General features: G+C 42.4%; 1 long non-coding RNA gene across 1 annotated transcript; it reads right to left on the bottom strand.

Annotated features, from left to right (window-relative positions):
• Positions 1–6,790: 6,790 nt before the first annotated feature.
• On the bottom strand, positions 6,791–17,119 carry LOC132249986 (uncharacterized). Its single transcript, XR_009461550.1, has 3 exons — positions 16,722–17,119; positions 8,636–8,703; positions 6,791–8,233 (listed from the first exon to the last, which is right to left on the bottom strand). It is a non-coding gene; the product is annotated as an uncharacterized LOC132249986 (long non-coding RNA).
• Positions 17,120–20,260: the final 3,141 nt, after the last annotated feature.

Raw genomic sequence — 20,260 nt, 5'->3', positions numbered from 1 at the left:
CAGTCATAAGGAAAGTTCGTAGTGTAAGAGTGAGTGGCTGTGAGTCAACAGCGTAGCTCAGAAGTTATAAATTGGCTAGCACATCTGGAAATCAGCAGAAGGAAGATGCAGCATTGTGAGAGAAGCTACTAATTTAAAGATCAGTTGCTGACCTGAGTTCTGTGGACCAATGGATCTCGAGGAGCCGGAGGACTGAATACCAGGGTCCTTCCCGGTACCTCTTGGACAGTGCAAATCGGGGATGCCTGACTTCATGGAGCTTTATAGAAGAGGAACTTGTCATAATCAGGCATCAGAGGGGACTGCCAATAAGTTGCCAACATGAATTGTTATCGTCTATCATTGTTGTCTTGTTATATTACACATAGTTGTGTGTTCGTTAAGTCAATAAACCTTTCTTAGCTTTTTACTCCCGACCACTCTCTTAATCATGAACCCTACTGCTTGTGGCTGGGACAAGGGCCTAATCCTATTTCCTTTATATGCTTAAGTGACACTTACATAGCTACATAACTGCAGTTTTTGGCACTGACGCACAGTTTGGCATTCAGCGTAGAAATAGTAAACCTGTGTTCCCCTTATAAACATGCTCAGAAGGCTGCACTATGGCAGCATAGTTGGCAAACAATTTCCAGGCATTCACGTAATGCCACAAGATCCTGAACTTTTAATTGAAGAAAAAAAACTACAAAGTGTTAGAGATTGGAGGGAAGGTCTTTCCATGCTTTTTTTAGAGGTTTTATTAGAATGGCCTCATGGCTAGGGTATTTGCTAGGGTCCTAGCTCCCCCTTAGCAGAGATTTGACCCTAAGTTTTCTGATTCCTTCAAAGTTCTTTGAGTCCCTGACCATAGGCTAGTCATTTGCCAGAGTGCTCTCCAGTCCTCCACTTGAAGCTGATCCACTGCATCTTGCATTTGATAGTTCTTGGACAACTAAATTTGGGATATTTTCTACCCCATTAGGAGCAGGGGCAAAAGCTAAAATCTAGGGACTCCCTTCCAAGGCAGTATCCATTAGGGCTGTGTGAAACAGCACCATTTAGTTTTGACTTCCATTTCACCATTTCGAAGGGTCAGTGTTTCATTTAACTGTTTTGGAAGCACTGTTCCATTTAGTTTCATTGAAACTGTTTCGATGCGGTTCAAAGTTTCACCTATAGGCTTATAATGGGGAATCACGAAAATTCCTATACCTTTGTCATTTCTTTCCTGATTCGAATGGAAAGAGCTGAGATGGTAGCCCCTCCTGAGGCCACATAACCTGTCAAGTTGCAAGGAGATAGGTGCAGGTGTTTCTGGGAAACTGCACCTCAAACTGTTCAGAGCAAAACTTATGTCCCTTGTAAGTGTGACGGCACAGAGAAAGCTCAGTTCAAACAATGTTTTTTATGCTGTTTTTCCATCCCTGCCCCAGAGCACTGGGATTGGAAGGGATCTCAGAGAAGGATCACAGTCACTGGTCAGCTACACATGTCAATATCAGAGCAGTCTTCCCCCCCTCTCCCCCCCCCCCCCTTTACTTTCTATTTAGTTGCAAGCAAGCCTGGCTTCGAAACTTGAAATGTTTCAAGTGCCCTTGTTTAATTTCAAAGCCTTTTGTTTTGTTTTGATTTCTCTGTTTTGAGCTCAAAGCATGTCAAAACAGCCTTGAAATAAAATACCCATCGAAATTTCACACAGCCCTAGTACCCATCTCACTGAGCCCCTCCTCCCCTGGCTTCCTTGCCTGGCCCCACATATCTTTCCTTCTTGGCTGCCCAGTGAGTGAGCTTCAGTGAGAGACCTGGATAGTTCTCTGGGCAGTGCTTTGCCCATGGCCTGGAACTCTGCTGTTTGTGGAGAGCATAGAATGTACCCATTAGGTTACCCAACAGGCGAGAGGGCTGTCATTACCATGATGAAGATCTAGGTGTAGCTATGCCTAAATTCTTCAATGGGTATTTCCTATGCTTCTGGGCTTTGCTGGTTGCTGCATAGGGCCAAGATGGAATTGTTTTTCCTCCCTGCTGCTATAGGGATTTTGTTTGTTGGGGTTTTTTTAAAGCCTTCCTTAGAGGCATCAGGTGTGGGCTACAGCCAAGCCTGGGGGTTTTGATTGGAGTGCGCCAATGATCCTGTTGGGAATTAAAGCTGGAGGTTCTAGGTTATAAGGTCTTGCCCTTCACTCAGTCTCAGACTGATTGATTGCCATATTTGGGTCAGGAAGGAATTTTACTCCATGTTCAGATTGGTATGGGCTGTGGGGGTTTTTGCCTATTTCTCTAGCAGGCAAGTGGAGGCAGGTAGCCTTCCCAGGATCTCTTGAGTGCATATTAACAACCTTTGCAGCAGCAAGGTGTTGGCTGTCATGGTTCCCCTGCTTTACCTATGGCAGGTTAGGGTTTTATGTCTTGGGTTTTGTGTTAGGGTTGATTATAGTTTTGCTAAAAGATTAGACAATGGATTTGTATAGGCTGGCATGGATAGGGGTGATCCTGCCTGAGACAGGGGGTTGGATTAGATGATCTCTAGGAGATATCCAGGGGTCAAAAAAAAGGGGAGGGTGGGGGATAAACTGGCTCAGTGCATGCTTGAGCAGTGTGTGCTGCTGAAAAGTGGAACCAGGCTGCCCAGAGTTGTGCTGCGGCTGCTGGACAGGCTCCGCGCGACAGAATCGCCATGGCTGCAGCCCTGGGAGGCCCTCGGGACCCCAGGTAAGGCTTCTGGAGCCAGCAGAGTGCTGGCCCCAGCCTCCCCTACCCCCATCTAGGGCAACTTGCTGTGCGCCAAAGCACGTGTGGCACATGCATTCCTGGGGACAAGTAGCTGTGGCACAAGGTGCATCACTGCTACTTTTCCCTGTGGAACCAAATGTCTACTCGCATCTGGATGCATCCTAGAGGTCTTTTCCATTCCTACTTTTCTATGATCTTCTTTTTCCACTTTTCCATTTTACTTCTGGCAAATACATGAGTAGGGTGATCTTATTATGCCACAGAAATAGAATCCCTAAATGTAAAATCCAGAAAGTGTAGGTACATGGCTACATGTATGCCACTGAGGTACGTGAAAAGTAACTTTGCAATTATCAAATGGTTTTGGTATCTTCTTTTCTAGCTGATGAGTACTCAGGTCCTCTATATTTTCTCTTTCTAATTACTCCAAAGGCGACTCAGTCTTACAAAGAACTTTCCTTATGTTTCAGAAAAATGTTTGGAGAAAAAAAGTTGTGTAGTTCTTTCCAAAGTGAATCAATAGGCTGATCAATATGAATCAAAGAGGAAAGACCATTGTGTGTCCCTGTCTTTGTGGCAGGCTAGATGACTGGTAGCTTGTGACTTTTTTTGAGTGTTTTAAATTGATCCAGAGCCCTAAGTAGCTTTACAAAGGGGCAGCCTGTTCTGTGTCTTTTAAGATAGGTTTCTACTGTTAGACTGACATATGTTAATAATATAAAATATTGTTGGTATTACTATAGCAAAATACTGTAAATTTGTTTTTGTTTTGTTCTACCCTGTGGGGGCTCCAGTCTTCTTATTGCTTCTAATTGAGCTATTTTTGCACAAAGGAAAGGAGGCTTTCAGTTTTAAGCATGGACTAAAAGATTTTTGCAATGATTTTATGCCTTTGTTTAGCTTGTTTTGAAACTAGAAATTAGATAGACTTTTAATGATCCCTTTAAAATCACTGGCACTTTTGTAAGCCCTAGAGCAATTTATTTATGCATGAGTTGGTACAAAGAATTTTGAGCATAGACCCAGCAGAGTCAGTTGTCCAGTTAAAAATAAAATTAGTCACCTACAACTGTTTATTGATGTTGGGAGTCAACCTTTAAATCAAATGAATTAAACTTTCTCAGAGGTTCTTAAGCTGTAAAAATAAAAGTACTCTCTTCAGTTTAGCACATCTATTTGTACCCATACACAGGACAGGTAATCGCACAGCATATAGGCTAGAGACTGTGATATACATTTTCTAGGCATAAAGTACATGCACCCCTATACCAATTGAACACATTCTTTCCAGTTTCTCTGTCAACAATAAGACAATTTAAATTAAGAACTGACTTTGGTATCATCTGTGCACAGTCTACAGGCAATAGGATCCAACGCATGATGGGGGGAGGGAGTATAAATTGTTAAAAATGATTCATCATGTATTTTGTGATTCTTTTGTTTTACTTAAAAATAGCTCAGTAAAGTTAAGCTGCTTGCTCAAATGGCTGAAACAGATTTCTGTTTGTGCTTGTGGAAGTTTAGCATGTAATTTATACTCTGTTCTAAACTTCTGGGCAAATTTGGCTTGAAGGTCAACATTTTTACATTCTGCTTTGAATTAAAATAGTCAGTGGATGCCCATTACCACCAATCTGTCTCTTGGAACCATATAATAAGCATTCATTTTCAAGAATTTTGTAAAGTCCTTAGAGTGAAATGTGTGCAAAAGTTTTTTTTTGGGGGGGGGGGGTGTTTGTTTTTTGTGGGTTTTTTGCACAACTTGGACTTACCTGTAGAGTATTATGATGATCCATCAAAAGATGTTTCCTCCCTGAAACCAGTTATCCATCCATTTTGTCTTCCTGCCCATCAAATTGATTAGTTTCCAAATTCTCACTCCCAATAAAAATGCCCTCAAATTCTTTTTGAACATTAACCAGGTTAGATGATGCGTGTGTTTGGATATAAATAAGTAATATCTTGCTATTAAATATGTACACTGAATTTTCCCTAAGAAATTCTTGAGGAGCCTTATCTTAATACAATTAATGACAAATACCAAAGAGGTGCATTTGTTTAAGCAGAAACTAGTGTGTTAGGCACAAGCGAGTGTACAGTTTTGTGTAGAAACATGGTACAGCCATATATACTTACTGCATTAAGTGCTTGTGGCATTCTGTGCCAAGAGTTCAACTGTTGAGTTTCATACAGAGCAGAATGATTCATCTGGATTATTAGGATTCTCATGGGATAACTTCACTATACTGATTGCCTTTGACAGATCAGTTTGCTTGTATTAAAAAGCAATTGCTACTGCCTAGTCAAATTTAAACACTTTGGTGACAGGAACCAAAATCCTAGCAGTGTCCAGTATATAAAGAGACCTTAGTTTACAAATTACACGGATGAGAAAAAGAGCTATGAATATGTGAAGAGGGTACTGTGGGCTGTCTGTGCAAAGGTTTTGGCAAATGCACAAGCATCTAACATGACTGTCTCTGCTTTTAATGTTAGCTGTTCTGGGATGCACTCTATATTATATGAGTTTATAATAAAAATGAAACAAAAAGCCTAGCCCATGACTTGCCCTTACTGAAAGTAAAGCCAATAAATACAGGTTCACAACGATTGGGACTCATTCTATATATTTTGTGCTACTGTACATCTGAGATCCAGAAGCATATAACCAAGCCAGTGCAGAATGGGAGTATAGGCTGAGGGTGAGCTGAAATATATTAATGAGCCTGACCCACACATTTCACAACACTGCAATTAGCTCCACCTTGACTGTACCTGCCAGTAATCCTCCAGGTGGAAGATGTTAGGATGGTAAACCCTTGCATTTTCCTGCCCTTTTCCCTTGCTTTTTTCCCCTGCTAATTTGCAGTGAGCCTGGACACTGAAAGACTTGGTCTTGCAGCTGATACATTGCTTACCTATGCCCAAGTTAGATTTGACTGGGCATAAGGCTTACGACACTAAAGTTAGCAGAAGTGTAATGCTTATTCTAACTAACATCAGCAAAATGACATGTTTACTTAGTGGAATGTAGGGCTTTAAATGGTTCATCATTTGTCTAATCATTTGACTGTTTGTTTAGTGTGGCATAGAGGAATTCAAACCAGACAAGGGAGGATACCAGTGGTATATCAAGAGGGAAAATGCAAAAGTGGGCTTTTAAGATGATTAACTGCAAGTAACCAAAGGTAGTAGGTGTGACAACCTCATGTAGGCATAGAGTGGAAATTTTCATGGTAATTGGCTAATGCATAGCCAATTCCATGTAAATGCAGGGGCAGAGCCATGGGCATAATGGGAGGAAACTAGGCATGGTTTAATGCTAATGAGTGTAAACTGGAAGGTATGAATGCAATGATGTTCTGGGCCGCTCCTCAGTTTGGTGGGGACCTACCTGAAGTTGCCTCCACTTCAATAAAGTTGTTGAGCGCAGTGTGTGCTTGTGTTTGTTCCACGAGTGGTCATGCTCGTGATTCCATGAGCAATTGGTTCGTCGCTCCCTAGTCATTGGGCCTCATGGAGTTGAGGTTTAACAGAAGACATGATCAAGAAATAAAAGGAAGGAAGCAAAGTTTAGAAGGCTGTTTGATGTAGTGTCAACTGGTGTCCAGAAGCATTTATTTAAGCCCAGTTTTAAGGCATGGGAACTACATTCAGTTGATACATGGAAAAAACAGGTTTTTCTGAGATAAGTAAACACTGAAGAATTTAGGGGTTCATCTTATTTTCAAATTGTTTGCAGCCACAAAGCCTCCAAGGGTGTGGATACACAGAATAATTGAACCATTCCCAAATATCACGGGTTGAGAACTGGTTCACAATGGTGTGTGAAGTGTGGCTCTGCTCCTAAGGGCTGAGAGAAAACATCCAGTCCAGTATGCCTGGCAATGGGTTAGTGTATGGGAGCAGGAGAGTGCTTGTACCCATGCTGTGGAGGGCCTCTGGGGGTGGGTGACCAAATCTGAAGTAGGCTGGTATGACCTGGGGTGGCCTCCATGGGGGAGCAGGGGAAGGGAGTTTCCATGAGGATTTTGATGAAGAGCCATGGTCAAGTAGCGAATAAGGACATATAATGGTTGTTAGAAAGATGGCTTTTATTGAACAAGCAGTGCAAAGGAGCTAATTGATTTTTTAAAAGTTCAAACAAAAGGAAAATAAGGGGAGCAGTTGAGTTCTGCCTGTGTAGCAGAGCAGCCTGTTGGTGCGTGCATGTGTTTGTGGGAGGAGGGAGGATTGATGCAGTATGCAATTCCTGGAGCACTGACTAGATTCACTGCACAGAACACTATCCATACATAACACTGAACTAGTGCACTGTGAACCAGCTCAAAAGAGTATTTGATTTTCCAGGTACGTTTTTAAACCATGCAAGGTGACTTTTAACCCATTTAATAGACTTCTATGTTTGGAATCATAGAAAATTAGGGTTGGAAGGGACCTCAGGAGGTCATCTAATCTAACCCTGTATTCAAAGCAGGACCATCTCCAACTAGATCATTCCAACCAGGGCTTTGTTAAGTTGGGCCTTAAAAACCTCCAAGGATAGAGATTCCACCACCTATGTGGTGTTTGTTAGGCCTCTGATGGACATTACACTTAAAACCTGATTAAAGAGATACGTTTCCCCACTGGGAGGTCCAATCAGCAGGTGGGGCTCCCAGCCATGGGAGTGCATGGTATGCTGTCTTGGCTGGGAACTCCAGCCAGCTGACAGGGAGCCCAGTCACAGTACAGGAAACCCTTGCTATTTGCGGGTTCAGTATTCGCAGTTTCAAATATTAGTGGATGCCAAACCCACATCTTAAATACACTTACAGGAGATCCTTGGGAGCTCTGTGCTTTCCACCGCTGGGCTCCCACCACCACCAGTGCAGCCGTCCCCCCCACCCCCAAGCTGCCGTGGGCACTGTGTTCATGAATGCAGTGCCATGTTTGCAGATTTCGCCATTCACAGGGATCTCAAGAACGTATCCCCTGCGAATGGCGAGGGTCACCTGTAGTGCATTGTATGCTTCCCCAGATGGGAGCCAAGTTTGCTACTTGCTGGTGGAGAGAAGCCCAGGATTGTCTCTGTCTGCATCAGCAATATGGCATAATGGGGATCTGATCTGAGATCCCACAATTGCATCTCCTACCATGCACGTGTAGCATGGCAGGAAGTGTGATGGTTGGGATCCCGCATTAGATCCCATTACACCTTTATTTTAACATCTGTCAGGGACCTCAGTGTAAGGTTTAAACCACATTAAACTGGTTATGTGTATCCATGTCCTTAATTTCACTGAGAGAGCGAAGGCCATAAATTATGGTTGGTACATAAGCATCTTTTGTTCCTTTTATATTTGACTCTAATTCACAGCAAGCCTTTGGTTCAGTGTTTTTACTGCTTAATGTCTTCTCCCTACCCTCCACTCCAAGGTGTGTTTTCTTTACAGAATGTGCTTGATTCCTTTTGGGCTTCTTCTGATGGGTTGTATGGAAGAAAGAGCTCTGTTTCTTAGCGAAGGCAAGATGCTCTCTGTTTGGATAGGGATATTTTATAAAAAATTACTTAGTCATATAAGGTAACTCAAATGTTATCTTAAACGATCTTACATAGCTCATTACAACACTTACGCCCTTGGCCCTTCTCAAACCAAACCTAACCTATCTTCCCAACTTAAGCTGAAAGTTTCCAAGAGCTTTACCTATATGTGCTTTGTTTTAAACCTATTTTAAAACAGTAGTTACACTTATTTTCTTTTAAAGAAGAAAGTCTCTATTATGACCTTACTCTAAAGTAATTTCTGTTCAATGACTTAAGGTAACTGAATTGCATATAGCTCTTCCTTCTTGAAATTTTAAGAGTTGTAACCTGTCTCCTTGAATGGGTTCTACTGACTTAAGAATTACATTTGAAAGACTGCACAAACATACTTACATTTTTCTTTCATTAAGACTTCTTTTACTATTTGATGTGCTGCAACTCCTTCTCAAAGGAAAGGTGGACTGAGAAAATGAAAAAGTGCATTAATAATTGTGATAGGCAGACAAGGTTCCTTGGGTGAATTTGATATCTTTTAGTAGACCAACCCAAATGGTTGGAGAATGGTTATTAAGCAAACTTTTGGTTTCAAAAACCCTTCGTCAGGCTAAGGAAGCTTGATAGCCCTTTTAATGTACAAAGTCATGCTTTCCCAATATGTCGTAGTATTTTGTATTCATAATTTATTTTGATTTCAACTGTTCAAGAGATCATTAAACTACTTAAGTTACAGCTTTTAGCTTAGTGCACTTTATATTAACAGTATAAAAATAAATTATTGTTCTCAGCATGGTTTCATTTCCGCAGAAGCCATTCCTGGCTTTGTCTTGCAATGCAAAGCTGTGGATTATGCTTGTACTTGAAATCAGCCCCCACAGGTTGATTTGCCTCCAGAACTGAATGCTCTGGTTGCATAACTCCTAATGTTTTTGTCCTGTCAAATACAGTAAGGCCTCTTGTGTAAGCCACAGCCCCCTCAGCCCTGCCGGTGCCCCTAACTCCCAAACCGTAGGCCCCTGCTCCCTGCAGCCTTGCAGCATCTCCTGGCTGCCCTGCCCTTGCAAACAAGGGCACTGGCCCTGGTGCTGCCAACCCAGCCAGGCAGCTCTGCACTGCTCCTGTAGGTCCCTCCTGCCCCCTTCTCCTTCTGGAAGGGCAGGCACCTTCCCCCTTCCCCCAACATTTTCTGTAGCTTCAGTATCCGGACATCTTCCCCCAGAACCAGCAGGCACCCTTTCCCCCTTCCACCATACACCTATCCCTTCACACATCCCTGATGCACACACATGCATGTGCATGCACCCCCCGCAACAGTCCCCAAGTCCTGCCCCTCCAACCCCCGCCCCCCACAGACTTGCCTGCATCTAGCAGCTAGGGCTGCTCCCACCACCCTGCCTGGCTACATGCCAGCCATGTGCATGTGCACCTTGCCTCCAATTGTCCTCCCTCTCCTCCCCCCCAGCAGTTTCTTGCTAGGGCAAGCCAGGAAGTGCTGGGGAAAACGTTGAAGCTGAGCAGAGCAAAATCCTGGACATTTGATCATATATCAAAAAACAGCCCAGAAGGAGATGGGAGGATCCAGAAAGAGGACATGTCTGGGAAAACCCAGACATATGGTAGCCTTACTCTTGTGCTCTCTCATGTACCTTCATGCTTTGAGGGGCAGTATGGTTCCTGGGTAGGGGAGCTCCACCATACTCAGAATCTGGGTCCTGTATTTAGCTCTGCTATGGTTCTGCTGTGTTGCCCCATGACCAAATTCACCTTTCTGTGTCCCTTTCCTTCGAACCCTCGCTATGAAGTTTGATGGCAAGACGTGTGTTGGGCAGGAGCTGTCTTATGTGTCTGAGTTGATCCTGCCTCGGGTGTAGGGCCATGGACTAGATAAACTTGAGTTTCTTCCATCCCTCTCTTTTGCGAACAGGGAAGGATAAGGTAGATGTAACTTGGACATTTTCATTTGCTCCATGGAGAGCACCCTGTCGACAGTTCCTATCCTTTATTTCTTGGAGGTGCCTAATAACAGTACTTCAGGAGCTATAGTTGAAATATAAAAATGCCTCTGTCTTCATGATTTTAAGTCAGTAAATTCCAAGGTATATAGGGTTTTATGGGTTAAAACTGAGGCCTTAACTTTCAGGTCACAGGTGTAATGTGCTTCTGTGAGGAAATATTACCTGATAAGCAGTCAGCTGCATTTGTATTATCTACACTTTCCACATTGCCTGAAGGTTTAGCTCCATGTGGAGCACACTGCAATAATCTGACCTCAAGGTGACAGAGATGGATAACAATGCTGAGCTTCCCACCCAAAAGAAAAGGACACTACTTAATTGGCAAGTGAATCAATGTCCATAGCACTCTGTCCTGTTTCCCTTTCTGGATGCAATTAATGGACCTTTTTTATCTTACTTTCCACTAAACTCATTTTGTATTTGACACAAAATTCAAGCGTTCTTTCATATAGTGTCTTGTCTAGCCACCTCTATGACTCAGACCATAGCATTTCATTCAGTAATTCCTGCACGGAGACCAAGAAATTATGATCAAACTGGATAATATTTTTCGATACTTTTTAGGTGTGTGAATATCTGCTACTGATACAATCTATGACTACGAAAGTCTTGGATCTTTGTCTGTTTTTCCAGAATGATGGACCTAAATGCAATACAAGACAATTGAGGCTTTTGCAAAACTTGGTCACTTGTGTTGGAATTACTCAGGGAGAGTCATTGTAAATACTCTGAAAGCAAGTATTCTGGACTTTTGGCTATTTATCATATAGAAAATGAAACAATTTGTTCACTGTTTAAAACTGTAAATTTTCCAGGGCCATAAAAAAGTAAAAATAAATATGGGGGTAAATATCCATGTACTGGCCTGGACCATCATAGCTGCAACATCACCGCAACATTACCATGTTCTTGCACTGCTCTCCACGCGGCAGCTTAAATGTCTTATGTAAATATAGTATTAATTTTGTCAGGTGTGTTTGGGGACTCCATAGTAGGTATAATGAGGTGACTGGGTCTCCTGTTACTTTAAGGAGAGAAACTACAACCAATAGAGTCCAAGCAGCTGAATGCCAGGTCTGTGCAAAGCGGGCCCTATTCAATTCAGTTTCGGATTCGGCCTGAATCAAGGACAATGATTTGATTAGTTGATTCAGATCACTGTCCCTGATTTGACTTGGTCAAATCCAAATCTGAAGATTCGATGCCGATTCAGAGAATCAGCGATTTGGACACAGACACAGCTTTAAAAGTTTGTTATACATACCTTGAGGTAGCAGTCGTGGCTCATGATTGCTGTGATGCTGGGGCACATGGAGCTCCACGTCTTGGTGGTGAACCAGGAAGTGGACCAGAAGTACTTCTGGTCTGCTTCTGGGTCTGCTGAGGAGCACGCCGGGGGCCCCCCCTCATGTCCCCTTGGCTCGGCAATTGGCTGTGGGGGACCCCAGGTGCCCCCCCAGACCTGGGAGTGCACCAGAAGTGCTTCTGGTCCACTTCTGGGTCTGTTTCTGAGAGCACCGGGGAGCCCTCCGCACTCCTGTGGGATGCTTCATGCACCTCAGCATCACAGTGCTCACAAGCCCCTGCTACCTAGAGGTGTGTAGAAAAAACATTTAAAGCTGGCTCTATGTTTGAATCTCCAAATCTTTCTGAATCTCTCTGAATCGATTCAGAGGGTTCCTATTCAACTTGGAGAAATTAAAGGGTCCTCTGATTCAATTTGGATTCTGAGATTCAGCCACTGAATCAGACCAAATCAAATCGGGAACCGAAGCTTCGCACAGCCCTACTGAATACAGACCAGCTAAAGGGAAAGCGGCAAAGCAAACTGCTTGCTAGTTAGGGAGCTGCTCATTAAAGGGACACATCTGCTGCTTGTTCAGGAAAACTCTGCCTAAGGCAAGTTAGCTGCTAAGAAATAAGCAGTTTAGGACAAAAGTTAGCTACTAGTCCAGAAGGGTAGAGCCTATCTTGGGTAGCAGGGAGGCTGCTAGAGGGGCAGTGCCACTCGTTAACTGCCCTGGAACAACTACCTGACCAGAAGTGGCAGGGCTTAGACAGCATATAAGCCTAGGGCCTGAGCCAGGTCAGGCAGTCTGTTCTCTGCAAGCCACAAGGAGGGGAGCTTCTGGTCAGGAGCATTGTAGGAGGCCACCTAGCTGACTTCTGAGCTGCCCTAAGGACTGCCAGTAAAGCACTGATCACATGCAGAGAGAGACAACCTAGGATAAGGGGAAGACTTGCTGCCCTGATAGTGAGTTCCTATTAATGTTTGGGTTTAGAATTTAATTTGTGTTATAGCCATCAGGTTTATTTTTTTTTGTTACAGTTCATACTGGCTTTTTGGGTTGGGATTATTAGGAGTTAAGGAGATTCCAATAATGCCTGAGGGCATGAGAGCATTTTGAGCACTGCCAAAAGGGCTGGGGGTCCAAGGCATGGAGTAGATGGAGCAAAAACAGGATTAGTGCCCAGAGTAGGGTGGAGACAGGGCCAGGGGTCCAGGCAGAGCCAAAGTGGGCTCACTGCCCAGAGCAGGGTTGTGACGGGGCCAGGGGGAGAGCCTGCTTTGGCTCACTGCACAAGGTAGGGCAAGAAGCTGAAAACCAAAGTGATCGAGACAAATTGGAGCCCAGAAGCCAGGTCCAGCACAGTGGGACTAGGCTAGAAGGCCCAGCTAAAGGAAGGGAGCAGAGGCTAAGAGGGCCAAGGTCTTGACAAGGAAGTAATTGTACAGTAACACCCTCCCTTTCAATCAGATAAGTACATCAAAGCATGGCAGGCAAATGAGAAGGAGAGGTTACCCTAGAGCTGGATCAGGGCAAGGATTGTGTGATTACCATGTGGTAACCTGAGCAATGGCTGTCCTTGGAACCCAAACCTGGTATAGCAGGGAAGAGTCTGATTATCTGGAACTACAGTTTTACCAAGCATTTTGGATGTCTGCGAAATTTGGTTTAACCTGTATGTCAGGACACAGAATTATCAAATCTTTACTGTAAATAAAAGTATGCTTCTTTGTTAAGTGAAAGGATCCTTTCCATCCTGGAGCATTTCTAATGGAATACAGGAAAGAGCTTCAAAATACCAGGCTCCAAAGGCAAGAGTTATATGCATAGAAAGCTCATGTTATTTTAAACAGACACCACTATTACCTAAGAAAAAATGCTTTCTTAGAGTCTAAGAGCGTTGGGATTCTGATACGAAAACCCTAGGCTTTCCAGGTGGGAAGATGCAACAAAGCTGTTATAATAGTTTTTGAAATATTTTGTGTTGCTCTCAAATTGAAAGCAATTCTTGGAGTGCAAAGTCAGTGGAGGGATAAACATCTGGTTTTGCTTTTCTGTCTGGTTTTATGCAGAGTTGTCAGGCCATGAGAATGCATTTAAGTATAATTATCATGAATTATTTGCTGCTACCTCTTGCTTGCCAGTGGCATAAAGCTCTGATTTCTATCCTCTCAGGATGTCAAGCCTTAAACCTGTCACTGCTACAGGGCAGGACTAATACTAGACATCCTACGCCACAAACCAGTGTAACTAGATGGATGATGGGAACTAGGAACCTTCCTGACAGGAAGGTTTCTTATGAAGTTTAATTTTGGGAATGCTTATGCCCACTAACTTGTGTAGGAAAGTGCCCCTATACTGGCAATCAGAACGAGAGTCACTGGAATGGAAGATGTAGGTGAGGTTTTTTTCTTATAGGAGTACATGTCAGTTGGAGAATTCTGGCACACTATATTGCATTCACACTAAGGGACTTTCATCAGAGTCTGGTTGTCTTAAGTACTGTATAGATCTGAAGAACATAGTCCTCACTCAAATGAGTTTAGCCCGAGTCAGAAGAGTGACAATAATCCATAGATCAGGCAGGTGAGGGAAGCACAAGGTAACAAAGAAATGGTTACAAACAATATTTCTGCCTTAGAGCATGTTTCCCCTTGAGAAACGTTTAAACTAGTTCTAGCAAATGCTTCATGTTTTGTCCAAAGTATTCCAGCATTTGTTTCCTACTTTCTCATTAATATATCCTAAGAAAGAGATGTAGCTTAGTGTTTTATATTTAAATTGGCATACCATTGTTTTGACCATTACTTGTCATATGGGTTTTTGTAAACATGCTAGAGTCTCTTTGAACACTATCGCATTTAGAAAGGAGCTTTGAAAAACCAGAAAATGTACCTGAGGCAATATAATTTAAAAGGCATGATGGAGTGGCTCCTTCAGTTGCAACTTCCAGAGGAGTACATGGTCTAAGAAGATACTTCTTTTCTTATTTGTAGACATTGGTTAGTATAGAAAAAGATGCCAATCTGAGGTCTTAAAAGAAAAGTGTAAAACATTTTGAATGGAGTTTCCTCTCATTAAGTGAGAAGTACCTATTGCAAACTACCCAGCTGAGGAGGGGGTACCACAGAAATGTGATACAACCTCCTGAATGGGCAGAGTATATAATACATTGACATTGGTGGTTGGACTGCAAACTCCTCCTTAAAGTGCTTTCTTTGGTGGAAGGTGATGGCTGTGATTGCTACAGTGAATAAGTAGCCAAAAAGGCAAGTAAAAAGACCATAATAGTTGCTTTCAAATTCTCTGGAAAGAAAATGTTTCTTTTGATTACTCTTTGCCTACAGAAAAGGTGGCCTGATGCTTAGGATGCTAGCCTAGGACTTAAAAGACCTGGTTTCCATTCCTTGTTCCTTCCCAGACTTCCTTGGGCAAGTGATTCAGGGTGCCTGTAGACATGTGGGACACGTGCTCTGGTACACTGTAATTACAGCACATCAGAGCAGACTTGATTTTATTGATGAATCGAGTCTGCTGGAGCATGCTAATTAGCATGTTTCAGCAGCCTTGGCATCTTGTGTATTCAGCATCCCCACACTTCCAAATTATGGTGGGGGTGCTTTAACTAAAGCTCGGTGAACAAGCTTTAGTTAAAGCACCCCCACCACCATTTTGAAGTGCAGACCACTGAATATGCGAGACATTGAAGGCGTTTTAATTAAAGAAGCCTCCCACTCTCAGAGCCTATATAAAGATGCTCTCCATTTCATTCTGTGGTTCAGCTTTCCAGTTTTAAAAGGGAGAATAGTACTTCTCTTCCTCTCAAAGTTACTGTGAATATCTTGGCCAGAAAACAGGAATGTTGTTTTGTGGAAAATGGAGGAATTGTGGTTCTGCATTAGAATTAAACATTCCTATCTTCTGAAAGATGAAAAGTGTGTGCTAGTCCAAAATAGTTGGCTAGTTAAGACAGTTACTTGGGAAGTAGGAGACCCAGGTTGTAATCCTTAAAATCCCTGATATGGAGAAGGAGCTTCAATTAGAGTGTCTCATGTCTTGGTGAGTACTGTACCTATTGTACTACTGGGCAGGCTGCACCCAATGCACTCTGTCGCACGTACCTTATCCTGAATTGAGAAATCTTTTCAATGTATCTTTAACAAAAATGTTTGATCAAAAAACTTTTGTTATTTTGTAGTGATGTTAAATGCATTAACAATTGTGAAGTGCTCCAATACTACAATAACAAAAGCCATAACAGTAGCTATGATAGACTCTCAAGGTCATTGATTTAATAGCAAGAGCTTGCCTATTTAAATTTCTATAATACCTACAAAGCAAGTCAGTCACGATTATTACTTTACTGGAATAGCAAATAGGAGCACCAAACTGAGTCAGAGTGTAATTACCTTGCTTAACACTTCATTCCTTACCTATTGTTTCTTTCATCATATCACGTCACAGCTAAATTTAGATTTGAAAGTTCTTTGTGGCAATGATTATATAGTCACTTGTCTATAAAATACCTCTCTGCTACTAGTAGATGGGGAATCTAACTCTTATGAAAAATTAATTTCAGTTGGATACAATCCAAAGCTAATAAAGTAAATGTATCTTTTCATTCATTTCAGTTGGCTTTGCATCTGGCCCTAATCTGTTGCATGCATGTACCAGCATCCATAACAAAAGTCAGAACGATTTAGTTAATTCAGCAATGGAAATCAAAATGATTTCTCACTCAAAGGTACATATTTGTACTTTGTGGCTACCATTATGGCATCCTGTAGAAGCTGCCTTTGCTTTAAATGTGTGTAACCCTTCTGCCAAGCACCTGTCAGCTGCAACAAGGGCTGGGTTCAATTTTGGGGCACTAAATATATTTCATCTTGGCTTGAGCACCCTGGGAAACACTAAATGAATTGCTAGGGTGTTCAATAAAGCCAACAACCTTTCCCTTGCAAGCAATATGGACACAAACCCCTGATTTATTACAGAGGCAAACACCGGAATACAACATACAGTCAAGGAAAACAAAAACAGTCCTGGTTCAAAGTATACCCTATATCACCCCTACCCCTATTGGGGAGCCTTTGACTCCAGGCTTGGCAGTCTGAGAGTGGGGGAGTCTTGACCCAAAAGAGGTTAGTCCCTGGGAATTTGGTGTGTAGTCTTCCTCACCGTTGCTGTCCTCTGGGGGGACCGGTTCCCTCTGCATTGTGAAGGGCCCTTCGGTGAGTTGACGTAATTCTGCCGAGTTTCTGGGGAGTGCTGATCTCTGCTCCTGCCCTGGATTCCTGCTGATGTGACTCCACCGAGCTGCTGGGGAGCGCTGATCTCTGTTCCTGCTTGAGTGGTTGTGGGGGTGAGCTACCAGCTCCTGCCCTGGACTCCTAGTCCAAAACCCACACAGCTACTTGACTTGAAACCCTGATTCTCTATACTACCTGGCCTCAGGCTCTAGCAAGCATTCCAGCCTTCCCCGTCCCCTCCGCAGAGGGGACCCAGGGAAAAAACAGAGAGCCCACCAGCCCAGGTGGCCTGAACCCTAAATAACTTTTCTGACCTCATCACAGCGTCACTGGAACACTGCTAATGCAGACCAATCAATTCAAAGGTGGTCATCCCTCCAGGATTTGGCCAGAGTGACTAAACTGGTTTAACAGTGGGGCTAGGCTAGAAGGCCTGTTAAACTGGTTTAACAGATTCTGTTGAGGAATCTGGACACAATGAGGGAGAGGGGAGCTGGTCCTCTCACTCCTAGAGGAGGCACAATATACAACAATTATGTTACACAAAATACACACAGATCATGCTTTACAGCCAAACACGATGCACAGCAACATGAAACACACTTTATAGCACAGAATGACTTGTACATTTTGGGTGTGCTACACTTGTATTTGACATCACTCTGACTGATACTTTTTAGTTAGGGTTATATTTCCAATTCTAAAAAAGAGGACATCTGTGGGGGAAGAGGGAAGGGTTATATGTTTGTGGGGGGGGCAGTGATATGCCCCCTGTACCCCCTAGCCCTGCTGGTGTTCCTCACTCCTGACCCTCAGCTCCCTGGCTCCCCCTCACTCCTGGCCAGGAGGCCCCTGCCCCTGCCAGCCCTGCCAGTGTCCCGCACTCCCGACCCACAGCCCCGTGCTCCCTCTCAGCCCTGCTGCCCATGCAGTTTGGTCACAGGCCAACACAGACATACACTTGCTGGGGCTTGCAGGCAGAACACCTGATCTCCCAACAGCTAATCAGCTTCCCTGCTGCCCCCACCTCCAAGAAAAAGCAGAGGCAAAGCAAAAACCCAGATATTTGCTTGCATTTTTGAAAACCCACCTGGAAAGAAGATAGGGGTCCAGAAAAGAAGACATGTCTGGGAAAACCTGGATGTATGGTAACCCTAGTTTAGTAACACTCAGCAAGATGGTAATGTTGTATAATAGATAAGATCCAAAGAATTCTGTAGGGTAAATCTATTTAAACATTTGAAATTGCTGAAATGTTTTCCAGGGGTTGGTAGGGAGGTACACAATTTATCAGGGCTGCTGTAGATTCCAGTGCATTCTGCTGAATACTGACATCCTCACCGTTGCCCTATTACTTGTCTCAAAACAAAGTTGTTCTGTTGTGTGTAGTTATACATTTTAGTCCTAGAACAATACATTTAACTCAGACATTTACTTACTGTAAATTAGTCTTCCCTGAAATAAAGGGGCCTAGGCTCCAATAAACAGTATCAGTTTCTATCATTGGTAGTGACTGCAAGTTAGAACATTTTGTAGAGTAAGCATATGCACTAAGAATCGATAAGTGTTTTATTAGTGCCGGAAGATTGGTTATAAAGTTTTTTGTTTTTTGATTTAAAAAAACCCAAAAAACAATTCAACCAATTGCTATAAAGAGGTAAATTACGAGGTTAACCATCTACTGCCTCACTCTTTATTTAAAATCCTGTATTTGATTACTCCTTCCTAGATAATCAGTGACCCTTATTTTGTTATAACATAGATACTTGGAAGCAAGTGGCTTTAATTTATGGCTTTTATTTATTCAAAGATATTGTCAGAGTCTCAGCTCTTACACATCCTATTAACAGTTTGGAAAATATTTCTTACTATGCTGAAACAGAACAAAATTCAATTTAGAAATATAATTTCCTGCCACTGAGACTCTTGATAATGTGGGAGAGATTAATGGAGCCTTATGACAAACTTGATTTAAAGCAGGAGATTAATACTGCTTTATCGGCCCATACCGCCAGTGAATTAGCTCAAAAATCTGTTTGAAGTTGCTGAGTTGTCTGTTAGGAAAAGGTCTCTGGACATTTATTTGATTATTGCTGAGTACTTGCTACCAGCTTGTCTATCTGACAACACAGGAACAAACTTCACACAACACCAGGCTCGCTTATTTTACAGTAACATGTTTCTTATTATTCCTTGTTATCCCACAGGAAGCTACAATGTTTTGGAGGTCAGCTACTGACTCAAGGGGATTATTCCTAGTAAATCAAGTTAAAATTAACACATGGCATTATGCTGACACTCTGGTTTCATTGATAGTTAGGGGAAAAATGTTTAAACGGCATTTTTAATTGCAAAGCTTCTGTCCATAACCTCAGTTGTAAATCATATTTTTATCAGCAAAAGAAGGCCTTAATTTCCTCTTCTAAGTATAAGAGTGTTTATCTTTTGGAACACATTAAAGCAGTCCAGAAATCTGGTCTGACAGTTTGATATGTCCACAGATGTGCACTGAAAACAGCAAGCCGAACAAATGGTATGAGGCCTCAACCCAACTCCAGTCTACTGTAGCATTGTAGTACTTTATTTTCATACCAGTTATGTGAATTTAAGTGGTTGAATTTACCTCACTTATCTTGACATTAGAGGTTATTTAGTGCACAAAGAAAACACAACATACTTAAATGCATAAGAAGGCAAATCCATTCCTTTGTATGACTTAGTAGGGTTGGAGCATTGTCATTGTGATGGTCCAGGAAGTGTATGAGAGGTAAGGATTTTCTGTGATATCTTTTATTGGAGCAACAGTATATGATCCTCTGAACTATATAGAGTTCTTGGACATGTTTTCAGGCATCAAGTGCCCTTTCTCAGGTCTGAAAGCTTGTCCAATAGTCATCTATACAGTTTGCATGACTTGGCAGATGTGAAAAATCTGAAAGTGGTATCAGAAGCCGTAGTTACTAAATTGATTGCTAGTGCTGAGAATCCAATGTGTGCCTGCACTTAATGGAAAAGAAAGCTTTCTGCACGTATCGATATTTTTAGTCAAATGGAAGAAAATGTATATGGATGTAAAAAATAACACAAGCTTCTTGTAAATTGAGTTAGGCCAAGTGATCAAATAGCTTTTTGTGCTTCTTGCTTTTAAGGTTGTGATACAAACAGGATTTAAAACATCATTCTCTGTAATACTTGTGCTTTTGTGTACATGGATGATCTTTAAATATGTATTTAAGATATGTCTGCAGACTGCTACCTTGTTATAATGAATTGACATTTACCAGCTATTAAAGCTACATTTTTAAGCCAGAGAAGACATGTGCATTACTGTTACAGTTTTATATAACTTGCATGCATTACTAGTTTTGCATAGTGCATTTCACCCAAGGGCCTCACTATACGTTATGAGCACTCTTCAAGCATCCCATTGCTGATACTGGTGCAAAGGATAATAAAGAAATAGCATGC

This window comes from Alligator mississippiensis, chromosome 1 (genome assembly GCF_030867095.1).
Source record: "Alligator mississippiensis isolate rAllMis1 chromosome 1, rAllMis1, whole genome shotgun sequence".
Taxonomy (NCBI): Eukaryota; Metazoa; Chordata; order Crocodylia; family Alligatoridae; genus Alligator; species Alligator mississippiensis.
Note: the sequence above shows the minus strand (reverse complement) of the source record. Positions and strands in the feature narration are given on the sequence as shown.